This window comes from Nipponia nippon, unplaced genomic scaffold, assembly GCF_047370975.1.
Source record: "Nipponia nippon isolate SJK-2023a ecotype South Korea unplaced genomic scaffold, ASM4737097v1 scaffold_16, whole genome shotgun sequence".
Lineage (NCBI taxonomy): Eukaryota > Metazoa > Chordata > Aves > Pelecaniformes > Threskiornithidae > Nipponia > Nipponia nippon.
The window spans coordinates 3,995,033-4,010,205 of NW_028262332.1; the positions used below are offsets into that span (position 1 = coordinate 3,995,033).

The 15,173-nt window shown below is 50.3% G+C and overlaps 1 protein-coding gene across 5 annotated transcripts in view; it reads right to left on the reverse strand.

Annotated features, from left to right (window-relative positions):
- Positions 1 to 15,173, reverse strand: part of ASTN2 (astrotactin 2) — a 358,876-nt gene that overhangs the window by 72,392 nt on the left and 271,311 nt on the right. The window lies entirely within an intron of this gene.

A 15,173-nucleotide genomic window follows, 5' to 3' on the forward strand; every position in this document is an offset into this window, starting at 1 on the left:
TTATGAAGTCAGATGAGCTATTTACTGACCCCGATTGGTAATATCCCCCCCTCCAAATTGGATGCAGAAATTGAAAGAGCAGAATCCTTTTTTTGGAGAGACAAATAGCGACAGAAGGCCAAGCCAAGGTCCACAAATAAAAGAAATCCTAAAACATCACTTAAGGTCAAAAAAGGGCTTGGTTTATTCCTGGTATGAATAAGCACCGAGCGAGCAGCAGGACCCAGAGCACAGGCAGGGGGGCTGCAGGGGTGCAGGAGGCAAAACCACACCTTGCGGGATCTCCCTTCCAGCCTTTCACAGCACTTCCCCATCATCCATTACGCAACCCAAATACCCAAACAGCTCATCTGGCAACAACTTGCAGCCTGGCTCTTAAACAGAGAGATAGACCGAGCTCCTCTTCTTTATAAAGATGAGTTTTACTGATGCAATGTGACCTTTTGCTGGGCAACAGCATTCGATCATTTCATCTTGCAGTAGCACCTCGAGGTCGCAAGGGAGATCAGGGTCTTGTTGGGAGAGATTTTATACACATACGTATGAGCAGACAACTCCCGTTACAGGCAGTTGGACTTTATGATCCTTATGGGTCCCTTCCATCTCCAGATATTCTATGAAATATTGTCACCATCATAGTCCCACAATCAGCTCTGTACAGACACGGATGGCAAAAAAAAAAAAAAAAAGCCCAAATCAACCCATGTCTTCAACAAATTCACCATGACCGTATTTATCGAGGTGGGAGGGTTAATGGGAGCATGGCCCCTTCCCCAGTGCAGGCACTGCACCCTGCACCTAGAGCTGAATCCCTCCCAGACACGGCCAGGAGAATCCAGATGGAGATGGAGGAATGACGGAGAAGGGCGTGGGGATGAGGAGAAAACTGGCTGTCTGTACACACGGCAGCTTTTTGGGAAAGCTTTGAGAAGAGCTTTGAGCGAACACGATGAGGGGATGGGGACAGTACAAGGATCCTTGTTTAGAAGCCTGTTATACAGGCAATAAAATTTCAAGTGCTGGGAAGAAACTCAAGAGAGGATATTCAAGAGGTCAACAGCAAAGCCAAGAAGTGATGGACCAGCACTTCAGGGTTGAAAACTGGCCCCAAGACCTCCCATTCCCAGGTCCTCAGCTCCTGGCATGGGCAGAGAGGGAACAGGCACCCAAACTCTGCCAGTGAGAGCCTCCACGGGGAGACACATACCAGGGTAGCCCTGCATCATGGGGCTGAAAAGGGGGATAAAAACAGACTGTTTGGTTTCTTTCTTCATATTCCTATGGTGATTTTTCCCATTGTGCTGGCACTTGGTCATCAAGTTGGATTAAGGGGTCATGAATCACCAACGTCTTGCAGTTGGTGTGTCTGTGGCAATTTTGGTGTTGGTTTGCTTGCCAGTGCAAAAAGCTTGAACTGCCTCATCGGGGAAGCATTTAGATCCATTGAAGATTATTTTCCAATAAGGTCTTCACACCTGGCTCAAGGCTCTGGCTGCTCTCTGCCGGACACTTTGGCCAGTCGGCAGAAGGCAGTACCCTGTTTTGCAACCCAGCTACCTGCAGGGCTTGTGCTCAGTGCCAAAATCAGAGTGGAGAAACACTGACCAAGAAATCCATGGCACAAGGGTCGTCTGCTCTGGGGATGAGCCGCTTCACAAAAACCAGACAAACGCTGCAGTTGCATTACACAACCTCCCAAGCAGAGAGATGGAGAAGACGAGATGGGGAAGAAACTGTCTGCAGTCAAATGTAACTGCACGGGGAACCAAAAAGCAATGCCCCAAGTGTATTTTGCACTGTCACCCATGGAAGGCTTGCAGGCTCCTGGCTTCATGCTCAGCAGGGGATCCCAGAGAAGACGCGAGGCTACTGCTGTGCATGTGGGATGAGGTGGGGGGAGCTCACTGCAAGGAACACAAAGGTGCAAATGGAGGAAAAGAATCTCAGAAGTGGAAATCTGTGCAGAAAGAAAACAGAACCACGAGCTTGGCGCAAGGTGATGGGGACATGGAGGTGGACTGATCAGAGGAAGGTTGTGCAGGCAGCCAGAGGGGTATGGCAGTGCTTGACAAGATGGGCAAAATGGGCAGAGGTCTCACACCTCTCAAATGAGCCATCAGACCACGAGAAGGGTAGGGGGACAGTGATTGGGATTAGCTGGTGACTAATGGAGGACTGCATGTCCAAAAGCTGGTCCTTTTTCCCCCATTTCCTTCTCCAGGAATATCAGTTGGCCTAACCAGAGATATTACCTCCTCTAACAAACCACATCCCACCAAGTATTTCTCCAAAGTGGAATTCAGCAGGGAAAAGAGAGCACAAGCACCAAGAGTGCATCCTCACAAATGCAGCCTCCACCCCATGGCTGGACACTGCCACCCAGACGGGAAACCCTCATCCACAACTGGTGGAAAGAGAAGAGACAGCATCCTCCAGCCCCTGCACTTCACTCACCAGGGACCAACTCGTCTATATTGTTCTTTTCCCCAGCCAAAACTATTCCATGAATTTGACCTTAACTTTTGTAATAGTTTGGGGGTGACGAACATGGCATTCTTGACGTAGCTAATGTTTGGGAAAAAAACAAATGAAAAAAGAAATAAATAAGCAAACACCCAGCCACAGACTGTGCTCTGTTTTGCTGTGGTTGACATTTACAGCCTACAGTAGCTGTGGTGAGGATGACAAACCGGGGTGGCCAGCGGTGCTGCCGGCACAGCCTGGCAAGGTGCCATGGGCAGGGCTGCAGGGCCAGCGAGGGGCTGGGTGCGCACCCACCCTGCGGGCACCCCTCCCAGCCTGCAGCATTGCTGCAAACACTAACAGGCTCTTTTCCTGGAATGGGCACCTTGGCTGTCTGGGTCATCACAGTGGTGGGATGTGCTTGCCTAGAAATTCTTCTCGAAAGGCATGGGGTTAATTTCTGGGGGGGTAATGGCTCAGTTCAGCCTTTAATTGCCTCTGGCAGAGCTGACGTCCTGTTGGCCTGGTCTGTCTGACTTCCTACCTGACCTCAGGCAGGTCCCTCCACCCCCCTCCATCTGCTCAGACCATGGGCAAGGAGCTGCCCCAACACACACCATGGCTGGTACAACGGGGCTGTCACCCCAGCAGGGATCATCAGCCCCTAACAGACCCATGACACTGGGTGAAGGACTCTTGGGAAGTGCTCTCAATTATTTATGAATCAAGACAAGCTTCCTAATTGGTAAAAGAAAAACTCTTGCTGGAGATCAGCTGCTCAAGACATATTTTGCTGATTGCTCCTAAGAGCAGAGAGAAGGGGTATGCTCCTCGCTTTCTCTGCAAGCTTTAAAAGCACACAGAACAGTGTTTGCAAGATAATTTGGTGGTCACAGAGGACTGGGTTTTATTCCTGAATTGAAAACTGGCTATTAAACATCATTTAAAGAACAAAATAAAAATAAAACAGCAATTTCTTTTTTTATTCTCTTCCTATCATCATCATTAACCTTCTATCTGCATAATATCCCTCTGCCAAGGATCTTCAACTGAGTAATAAAATTTTAGTACTTAAACCTTATCAGTGCTCTGGAAGGGAGTATTCTTCTCATTTCAGAGAGAGGGAAACCAAGGCACAAAGAACTGAAATGACCTGCTCAAAGTCACGCTGAAAATTATTAGCCGAGCCAGGAAAAGATTCCTCAAGCCCCAAACCCCGGGAGGCAGCATGCCCACAGGTACGCTGCTCTTACAGGCCAATTAGCTTTTATGGAAACATTTAAGGAAACTTTTCCTTTCAAAGACTCTGCCTGTTAATTGACTCCCAAACTTTGTCATTCATGAGCGAGAGAGCCTTAGTTTTAGCCTGTCGTGGAGCAACTCAGCCCCTTCCCTTGCTTGAGACAAATGCACTTTCAGCTAGTAAAGATCTGATGAAACAGAGCACCCTGCTACACGCTGGTTAAAAAAGGGCTGGAAAAGGTTTTTCTGTGGGTCCCTGCCTACTAATTAAGTCTGATTGCAGAGACTTTGTCAAAGAAGAGGGCTTTGCACAGAGACACAACCACGGGGACTGCCGGGGCTCTGGGTGCAGAGGCACGCTTTGCTTTCCAGCACGCTGCTCTGTTTAGGTCTGCTCAGCTTGGTGGGGCAGAGCTGATTTTTCACCTAAATCCTCAATGTCACTACCTAGGTCCTGCCTTTGCAGGAGCCAGGAGAGAAAGGCAGGCAGGGACAGAAGATGATGACAGAACAGATGGGAGCGGGTGAGCACGGCGCAGGAGAAAAGCAGACATTTGTTTGCTTTCCATCTCTCTCTGCTGAGAAACGGTTAATAGGTTGCAAGGTTTCCACCCTTCCAGGACGGAGCTTTTTCCTCCCCTTTCGAGTGCCCCCTGCCTTCCTCCTCCAGCGACTGGGAAGCTGTGACTGCTCTACACCGCTGACACCTCGGCTGCTCTGGAAACCCATGAACTGTTTGAGAAAGGTCAGCTGGCAGCCGCTGCATCCCTTCTCCTGCTTTCCCAGCCTGAAAGGCCTCGGGCAGTGCAGGAGCCCCCTCTGTAGGCAAACACCCACATTTACCAGCATCCCCTGCTTCTTGACATGCTTTTTCAGCAACATCCCCTCTTCATCTACCCCAACCCAAGACCCTGCCACAGGGCCAGAGGGAGAGCAGGACTGCGGGGCTCCGCGCCAGCTGGGGATCGGGTCTCTGCTCCGCCACTCGTTAATAGCTGGCCCTGTAACATGCGACATGAACCGAGGCTGGACATCCAGCAGGATAGCAGATTTGCCATCAAAACAGCCCATGTCTTGCCAGCTTGCTGTTGGCAAAATAAAACAAGCACGCCTCTGTGCAGCTCTGGGCTTTGGTACATCTCCTACGTCCAGAGCTGCCCTCTCTCCAACCTCTCCAAAGCAGTCACCTACTTTTCTCTCGTCTCTTGCCAAACCCGAGCTCCCCGGTGCCGCATGAGCATTTTCCCAGCCCGTGTTACGGGGGCTTTGGTGCACTCCCTTGCAGTACAACAAAAGGGAACAATCCACCCCCAGTGCTCCTTCTCCATCCTCTCTCCTGCACCTCCTCACCCCAGCACTCCACATCACCCAGGTGAGCCTCTCCAGCATTGCCACAGCTCCCCCAAACCACAGCCCTAAACCCAGCTCTAGTTCAAAATGGCCCCATTTGGACCATTCGATATGCTGCAAAATTGCCCCTGCCAGGCACTTGCTGGGGCAGCAGTGAATTAAGGGCAGACGAACACCAGGGAAGTAGCTGAGGCAAAATGCCTGCCTGGATGCAAACAAGCTCTGTCCTTCCCAAAAGAGGAGTCTTTCTGGGGGTGGGAGGTTAGCAACCGAGTCAAGGGCTTGTGGCAGTTGTTATCAGCCACTACTCCTACGAAACAGTTTGACCACAGCTTTTAAGAAAATGTGTCGATTCACCGGTGTTTACTGCGCTCTCACCTCACCAGTTACAGTGCCTCCTCCTTGGAGATGCTCAGCCTGCATTCATTACATCCTTTTTTCATACGGCCAGCCCTTCCACACCCCTCCTGCTCAGCCACACACCCAATGTATTTGCCAGCAGCCTTGTAAGGATTTGCTAACCTAGAGCATGAACCCCTTGGTTTGCATGGTCCCTAGTTGGGAAAAACACATACCTTACCCACTCCTAGCCCCCTTTGTACAAAGCCCCAAGATGTGCTACCACTCTCGCAGACATGTGCCCCATGACAAAGCCAGGGGACAGGCAAAATTAGAAAGGAAGATGATGAAGATCTAAAGCCAATTTGTAGTCACCCTGAAATAACTTGATTTCTCTAGTGTCCCAGGAGCACTTCTGTCCGAGATGTAACATTACTCATTTTCATTTGGAGAAGTTTCAGCATGTAACAAAAATATCTCAGGCTCAGTAATGAGGCAAGAAATCGTGCTTACGTAGCTGAGCAAGTAACATCACTCAACTTTCCTGTCCTTGTGGTGGAAGAAAAATGATTGGAGAATAAATTAATCCTAATAAATGTGGGATTCTGATCAGGCATACATAACCAGCAGTGCGTCTGCAGGATGAGCAATTGATGAAGTCATTGCTTCAAAGGTGCCTTGATACAATTAGTCACTTGTAAAACATGCAGCAGAGGAGAAAATCCCGCTCCTTTTGTTAAGGAGCATGAAAATGCTCCATGTGTCGGAGTGATTTATGGGTTACAGTGCAGCAAAATTAGAGCGCGCGGCAATTAGGGGTGTTCTCTCAGAGATGAAAGGCCAGGGGGAGATGAGTGAAAGGGTGGACAGGATGCAGAAGGGCCAGATGAAGGCAGAACGCCAACGTCACATTTCTGTGCTGTTGGTTTTTAACAGGGATTACTTCCCCTTTGCACTGGGGGGGAAAGCGGGCTTCACATGTAAAACTGGTGCCACTGAAGATGAATCAAGTCATTAATCACCAGCATGAGTATCTGTAATTAGAGCTGCCGGGAGTCACAGGAGCAAGAGTCAAAGGCTCTAACAGGATTATGGACAGATCTGGATTGTTTTATGACTAATATTAGCAGATAAAGGGAATCTACCACGTGCTCAAGGAGGTCGGTTGATGAGCACGGGGGGCAGGGAGGAAGGCATTTCCCATCCCAACCCCACTGCCCGGCTTTGGTGCCCGCTGCATTGTCTGCCCACCACCGTACATGCAGACAGGAGGGCAGAGGTTCAACCCAGAACTCTGCTTGCAGTGCACCCCAGGGGGAGAGGACCCTCCCCAGAGGCACCGCAGCACCCAGGATCAGCCCACGGCTGAGAGCCGAAGGGAGCCGGCTGACCCGGCCGTGCCAAAGCGGGGTCGGTCCCAGTGCAGCTCAGCATGTTCCCGACAAACGCGCCAGCTGTTTGCGGCTGGAGGACACAGGCAGATGATGAGCAGCCGAGCCTCACGGTGCACAGCTGGGGCGAGCAAGGAGCGTCTGTCCAGCTACCTACCTCCCGTGCTATCCCAGCCTTGCCTGGACAAACAGGCTGGCTTTCTGGCATACCCCCCTCCCACCACGGGCCATCTCTCCGGCTCACACGCTCCCTTCTCCAGCCCTGTTCCCAACAAGCCCCGGCATGCCTCTCCGCAGCCGCCTGCTTTCAGGACAGGAGGGAGCAGGGAGGCTGGGAGCTGGGGCCAGGCAGAGCAGGCGTCAAAAGTCCTCCAGCTCCCCCAGGGAGGGGAACACGCAGCCTCTCTCTGGGTCTAGGGGCCCCCACACCCAATTTTAAGCAGTTATTGCTGCTTCTCTGAGCTCATCCTTGAGGACTGGAAAAGGTCTGGGAGCTTTCAAAGAAAGTTCCTTAGCTTAAATAAGGAGACAATGGTCTCATGTCTTTGCCCTCAGAAAGCAGGGTGCTGAGATGGGGCTGCACTGCTGGACACCATCACACTGTCCTGGCAGAGGAAGCTCCATCAGTTGCAGGGCTGCGGGAGGACCCCTGGTGAAGTCAGGATGCCAAGGGGGAATAGTCCCCACAGCCACTGCACGTTGTCCTCACAGAGTCTGGCACATCCCAGGGCACCCAGACGGTATGGCCATCTCCCCATCCATGAGAGCTGTGCACCAGGACGGGGCAGACTCAATGGCTTCTTTCATGCCTGGGGGTAGCTAGTGCTCCTGCTCACCTTGGACCCTAGCAGGACAGGCACATTTGCCTGGGTTTGACACTCTCCATCTACCAAGACAACACCAAGGTTTTCTAGAGGAACTGGAAATTGAGATCTGAAAATAACCTGCAGCCAAGTGTGAACTTTTGAGGCTTGAAAGCAGCAAGCACAGTAAATATTAACTGTACATAAATTTAGACCCCTTGCTCTTAACTAGCTCTTCTGGATTTAGAGCCCACACACAATTTTTGGCCATTACTGCTAAGTGCCTCAATTTCCCAGGCCATACAATGAAGTTGGTGAGATTTATTGATTTCCACAGATGACAGCACAGGCTAAAGGAAAGCCAAGTGTTACCTGTGATTGTGTACAAGCTCTCCTCTCACAGCACAGACATGCTGCTAGCACCTGCACTCCTGCCCTCAGTGTCCTCACGAGTGTGCACACATGTGAGTGTGCCACAAAGGGGGAGATGGAGAGTGGGGTCCCTCAGCCATACCTCAACACCCCGCACTCCACCATCACCCCGGGCAGGTGTTCAGGGCCAGCACCAGGGAAACAAAGAGTGAGCCTCATTAAAGCCAGCAAATTGACCTAGCTGCACAGGACCATGGGTCTGCCTGGAGTTAAAATTCAAGTCTTCTCAGTGGGGGTAATGCTTATATTGGTGAGGCTAGTCCCAAGGACAGCCCAGCCAAGGATGGCAGAATGACTGTAGGAAGAGCCAGTACCATGCTCTGAGCTCCAGTGAGGTATTTCCTATCCCAGCATCACCCTATTTCATCAGGGTGAGTCATCAGACCACCACAAAAAACCTCAGGACCTTGCTTCTGTAGTCATGATCAGAAACTTCCTTTATTAAATTAATGACCATCCCCTATCTGTCACCTCACTGTTAATAAAAAGAAATGAGGGCTGGAAGGAGCGCTGCAAACCAGTGCCTGGAGCCAGGCTTGTATCAGCAGAACTCGCGTCCAGCAATGCTGCAGAGCTGCTCCTGGACACAGCACGCAGGAACGGGAGGAGGTATTAACCCACACACCAAGCAGGTCTGCGGCATAAATGTGGTGGGTTTCCCTTCTCCAATACCCCCTCAGTACAGCTCTGAAACACTCATTTGGCCACAGGGGCAAGCTCATCTCACTGGCTCTGACTGGACCAACATGACGTCCTTCCTCAAATACATCGCTCACATCGGAAAGATGAAAGCACGCACTTAAATGATCCCCTCTGGGGTGTATCAATCCCTTTGCCATGACTGGCATAACACGGGTTAGCAAGGAGGAAGATCTTACTTGGTCCAAACAACATCAGTTCAGAATATGAAGCTTTTTCTATCCCAGTGTTCCTGGAGACACAACGCCCATTTAAAAAAAGATGTTCTCTCCTCTGTGAACAAGACCCAGTGGCAGGTCAGCACCACCCACCCCTCCCGCTGGCAAAGGAGAGGTCATGGTCCCGTTCTCTGGAAGAGCAGGATTATAGGGGTAGAAGCAGTTCAGAGACAGTCGCTCCCAGCAAAGACCAAGTCAACCAGATGCTGAGATAAGACTGCTCCTTGACTCCACCACACAGGCCCGATCAGTGGGAACCCAGCAGGGGAATGCTGCAGAATATCCACTCTATCCCCCATAACCCAAACTAGCCACAGCAGTATTTCCTATTATGTCTCCATAACCTAATCTGACCCCCCCTAGGGTCTCCTGATTAATATCTGAGAAAGCTCACAAGTCCAATCACCCAATTACAGGGAGGAAAGGTTTATCCTATCTAAACAGCATGCAATGTAACATAGACCCAGCTGCCCCCTTCCTCCTAAGAGCCAGATCTCAATACCTAGCAAGCTGAACAAACTGGGAAGGGGTCACGGGGGAGATGGGGAGGGTCTCTCCCTGCTCTTGTATCATATGAAACGTGCAGGAGGAGCAGGTATTTTAATTGGCAAATCCCCTGACTCAAGGTTTAATCCCTCTCCATTTTTGCTTAACTTCCCTCACACCAAAGCAACATGGGGAATAGATGATGTGCTCCACCTTGAACTGCTGCCGAACAAGAGGGGTCCCCGTTGTCTTGGTGAACAGGGAAGCAGGAGACGATGGTCCTCAGGACACATAGCATACACAGTCCAGCTCGGGAGACATAGGGATGAAGAGCTGGTACCACCCTGTGCCATCTAACACAGATGTGCCTGGGGAACGGCGTGGGTTAGAGCAGCCTTGATACTGGCAGGGCAGGGCAGGGCAGAGCAGGCAACAGGCAGGATCACAACCCAGAATGACTGCAACATCCCCACAGCACCTCCTGCACTGGGGTTGAGAGGTTTCAAACAGGACAGAATAGGCTGTCCCAAGGCAGTCTTTGTGCCTCCTTGGATCCCTTTCCTATCCTTATTTCCTTCCAGAGAAGTGTGGAGGGACACTGTCTAACTTTTTGGATTGTATTATTTCAGCCACCTGACAAAGCTGAACACATGGGAAACCTCAACAGCAGCCAGAGGAGTGGAAACTAGATTCCCTATCCTGTTCAGGATCTCATCTCAGGCTTTGGCTAGAATGAGAGGAACATGCAAAATCTCCAGAAAGATCCTAACCTGGCAGGGAATCCCAGTCTGGGTGTCATTCAGAGCCCATTCAAAGGGAAGACCCATGATTTTTGCTCAGCAACCATGCCCAAGTTTCCTCCCAGAGCAGGGTTGTGTTGCATCCATGGATGCCCCACAACCTAAATTTTCCAAGTAGCTCAGGGCTGCATTGCCAAGTGCCAGTTTTGCAAATGCAGACTGAGCTTCCCTCCAAATTCCAGCCACAATTTATTGATTAGAAAAGCCTGTCTAGTCAATAAAGGCTCCTATGAAAAGGTTCCACTGAACTGCACTCACATGCCACGATCCGTCTGACTGTGTTAGCAGCCTTCACTTTTGATGCTTTCTGACAAGATGGATTTGTGGCCTTGACTTTTCCAGATCAGGAGAAACTTAATCCTAAAGGATAAAATTACAGACCAATAAAAAAACTCCATGACTGGCCTCATTTACTGCCATTTAAGAAGTTCAGAGCCTTCTTAGCTAGAAGGGAGCATCCACAGCTGTCCTTTGCCTTGAGGGAGAGGTAGCTCTGAACAGACAGCACAAAGCCCTTGGCAAACACTGTGCTCTTAAAGCGCATGACATACTTGTGGCACCAGCCAGGCTGCTCCATCCTCCGCAGTCAGCAGGGAACAGGCAGACAGTCCCAGTTCTCCACCTATGAATTGGTCTGGGAGAAAGCAAAGATAATGTCCAGTTCTGTCCAAAAGGTGTCTGGGCAGATAAAAACAAAAAGCCTGGAACAACGATATGGAAATGTGAATTAATGAAATATCTCAGCAACTGACTCAAGCCTAATTGAGAGCTGAGAACCCTCCACCTCCTTTCTGCTTTCCAGGATACAAAAATGACACTGGTAGGTGGAAATAACTACAGCTGTCCCAGCGGGAGAGAAATCAGTGCTTCACAGTGAGTGTAATGGCCAAAATTAAGTACTTGCTTGGTGCTATTACACAACACATCCCAGGAAGCAGCTTCCAAAAACTTGACCTTCTCTTCAAAGGCTTCTTTTTGAATCATCTTTCCTTTTGCTAACAAGTGAAGTGGATTCAGCACTCAAGAAGGGTACTCTGAATGTTGAAAACATCTTTGCCCATGCACTAGTTATAGGAGAGGCAGCAGCAATGACAGCTTCCACAGAGCAGCCCTGCCCTGCCCAGGCTCCCCGCACACATGCATTTGGAGATGAAGCTCTGGTGCATTTCCACCCCCAGCACGTAAGCAAGCTAGTCCTTGCTGAGTGGTCATTGTGATCAGCCAGACATCTGCCCACTGAGAAACCAGCTGAGATCCACCACGCAGATCACCAAGGAATGAGCAGGTAGAGGCAAACTAGCAGTGAGTATAAGACTGGCAATGATGGGTCACCAGCTCCTGACCACCATCAGGTTCTCCTCTACTTTGGTGATGTTCAAGTACCTCTGGTGCATTTCCACCCCCAGCACGTAAGCAAGCTAGTCCTTGCTGAGTGGTCATTGTGATCAGCCAGACATCTGCCCACTGAGAAACCAGCTGAGATCCACCACGCAGATCACCAAGGAATGAGCAGGTAGAGGCAAACTAGCAGTGAGTATAAGACTGGCAATGATGGGTCACCAGCTCCTGACCACCATCAGGTTCTCCTCTACTTTGGTGATGTTCAAGTACCTCTTTTGAACTCGAGTCAAGCACACAGATGCCCCCTGAAAGAGCTGCCTATTCCTCCCAGGCTGAGTACTAACCTTCCTGACCACCAACATCACTGCACTGAGAACAGCGGTCTGGTATCATCGATAGGCAGAGCAGAAGAACTGCTCTCCTGAAACCAATGGAGACTGTGATCTCTTTCCCAAGTCTCTGTTTGTGATCCACCAGCTGCAGAGCCTACATCCCCAGGGCCAACTTACAAATCAAAAATAATCTACAAAAATGGCACCTATATTAATATAGGTGCCATAGCACTCTCTATAGAGAGCACTGCCTCCACAGGGCTTTACAGAGGTAGTCAATACCATCACCCACACTCCAGATCATTAGCATCTTTAACAACAACTGGTTTAAACAGTCATGCTTTAACATCCTCCACACTTCGTTGGTATGAATTAAAACTCTCAATGTTCACATATTTACCCAACTCCTGCCTGGACCTCAAGCTCCTACAGCTTTCTAAGGGCAGCGTCAACTCCTACTACTCTCTCTGGTGCCCAGCCTGTTTGGAAGTCAGGACTCTAAAGATGATTTTAAAGCATGTAATTGGAGTGCAACCTGGTTGTACAGAGAGTGCACTGACTCCTTACTGACAGGCACAGTATTTGTTCTGGCCAGACAGTTTTTTTTCTCTTCTTCTTCCAGCCTATCACTGGTTTTCACATGACACTAGCAGCACAGCTTGCACACAAGAGGGTGTACTGGAAGTGACAGTTGCCATAGCTATATCTACACAGTCCCAGCCACCCAGGCACGTCAGAACGATGCTCTACAGAACAGAGTTAAGTTATAAATAAGATACTCTCAAGCCTCAATTCAGAGCACAACTTGCAAGTGTACAAAACACTAAGCCTTCTGGTTTGACCTCTTTCACTTTCTTTTATAGACATGATGCATTTTCAAAGACTCCTCTGCAGAACAGCATTGCTCCAGAGAAGCCTGTAACATGGGCGCAGTGACTTGCACAGGTTTTATATAACCATACCCTCAACTTCTGTACATCATTCTGCCCAGTCTATTCTCCAGACACTCTCCCCACCTTACCTGCCAGCTCTTCTCCATGCCACAGTCCTGTATATAGAGGGCCCTAGTATCCTAGAGGACGCTGACCAAGCTGACAGAATCTGCATTCTCCTGCTCTGAGATCTACGTGATCTCCAACAAGCTTGTTCAGCAGGCTGCGTTTCTGTTCTCCTCCTTTCTTTGAGGATTACAAGCTACCTCTTCTTATGAACGTGATCACTGCCCAGACAAAGAGAGACAGGAGCAGCCAGGATCCCTGGATGTTGTGAGAAATAATAAAGCTTGGGAGTCTCTGCTTAGACCTCACCTGTCCTTCTAGGATACGGCATCTCATGACCGACAGCAGCACTGCTGCATAAAAGCAAATGAGTGGTGTACTTTGTTGTATACTTTTTCCAACTAATAACCCACAATATCCCCAAGTTCATTAACTCAGCGGTAGAAGTGGTACCACAGAAAAAACAGAGGAAACTACAGCATAAGAGCCTATGCAGAACAGGACAGAAGACGATGGGCTGGGAGAGGTAGAGCCTAGCAATCCACCTTTTGTGATCCGCTAGCAGCAACACAGAGCAAGCAGCATATCACATTCACACTCGCTGTCACTCTCAACCACAGTGACAGCAAGTACCGCTTTGTTTCTCTGCATCTTCCCAGTTCTATCCAGTTTGATACAGGAGGACATGGCTTCATGCTCAGGGAGCACAGCTATTGCACGTGCTTTGCATGTGTACAGAGCTGACCGTTTGGGTGGTGTGGAATGACTGGGAGGTGCGGCGTAATTCAGTGGCAGAGCAGTGAGCCTAGAGCAGGGCAGAAAACTAGAGGGGTCCAGGACTTGCACCCCCCTCTGCTCTTGGAGGCAAGTACCATTCGATGCCAAGGGTCTTGTGCTAACATTAATTCACTGCCCTGCTTTTGTGACCTCGGGGAAGGCATTTTATCTCTGTGTCTTGTCTTGTCTTCCTCCATCTGCACAGCAAGGGAAAGCCCCTTGCATGACCAGCAGAAGGAAAGGTCTGACTTATGAACAGCAAAGTGATTTGAGATCCTCTCATGGCTCACACACTGAAGCCACCAACTCCACAGGACTCCTCACCATCCCTGGGCAGGTGCATGGTGGCCACCCCCCGAGTCTCCCACAGACAGCTGGGGCCCAGAAGCACAGCAGGAGCAGAAGCACAGCTGAGGCCCCCCGCACTGATCTTGGTGGGGAGCCCCACCAGCCTCAGCCAGGCCCTGTTTGATAGATGCATGGTCAAAGACCCAGCAGCAAACAGAGATGGGCAGGAGGGGAAGAAAGCTGCACCAGGGAGAGGAACATTGAGAAAGGGACCAAAGAGCTCCCAGAACTACAAAGCATCACAGTAGCAGCATGGCCACCACTGTAGGAGTGATGTAGCCTCCCGGTGAGCCCACAGACCCCAGTCCACCACACAGCCAAAGTCCAGCCCCTCATCCTCCTCCAGCCATTCCCAGTCCTGCTGCATGCGTGCTACAAGCACATTCAAAGCACGTTTTTATTTTTAAACCATGCATTTTGCATGCTCACAGCAGTTGCCCCAATCTTTGCCAGCCCCCGGGTGGGTCCGACCTCCCAGGTGGGCCCCAGAAATGGTCCAGGTGGTGTTAAACCAGGCACAGGTCTGCCTGCCCCCACCCAAGGATTTCACCCTTTGTCTTTCAGATGAAGCCTCCCACCTCAGCTCCTTGGCTCCCAACCCTAAAACCAGGCCAAGGATCCTTCTGTCCTACCCATCGTAGGCTGGAGGATGCAGTGCTCCCCATGCAGGACCATCTCAGGTGGCAGGGCTCAGCTCATCCAGGGAACTTTCTAAGCCAGGGCCACCACAATGAGCAACAGCGATACCCCAGGTCCCCCGTCCGACACAGATGGACACGGCCTGGCTACGGCAACCAGAACTGAGACATAAAAAGCACTTTACACCATAGTCGTGTTATCCCCTTGTCCCTCCCCCTCATCCCCTTCGGAGCTTCTTAACTTCAGAAACCTTCCTCCAGAGGAGTGTTGGAGTGACAGAAAACATTTTCCAAGCCTAATATCAGTTCCAGATGTTCACAGCCATTTCAGTTTGTACCTCACCCTGTAAAACACATTTCTCCCTCTCTCAAGTGCAGCGCCTGCTTCGTCCATGACATAATGTGCTGGCGGGCTCGGCCACGCACACACACACAAGCTTGCGCCCTCTTCGAGAGCCCCATGTTCAAACAAAGAGCATCACTCAACTACAAAGCCATCACACACATAGAGTTATG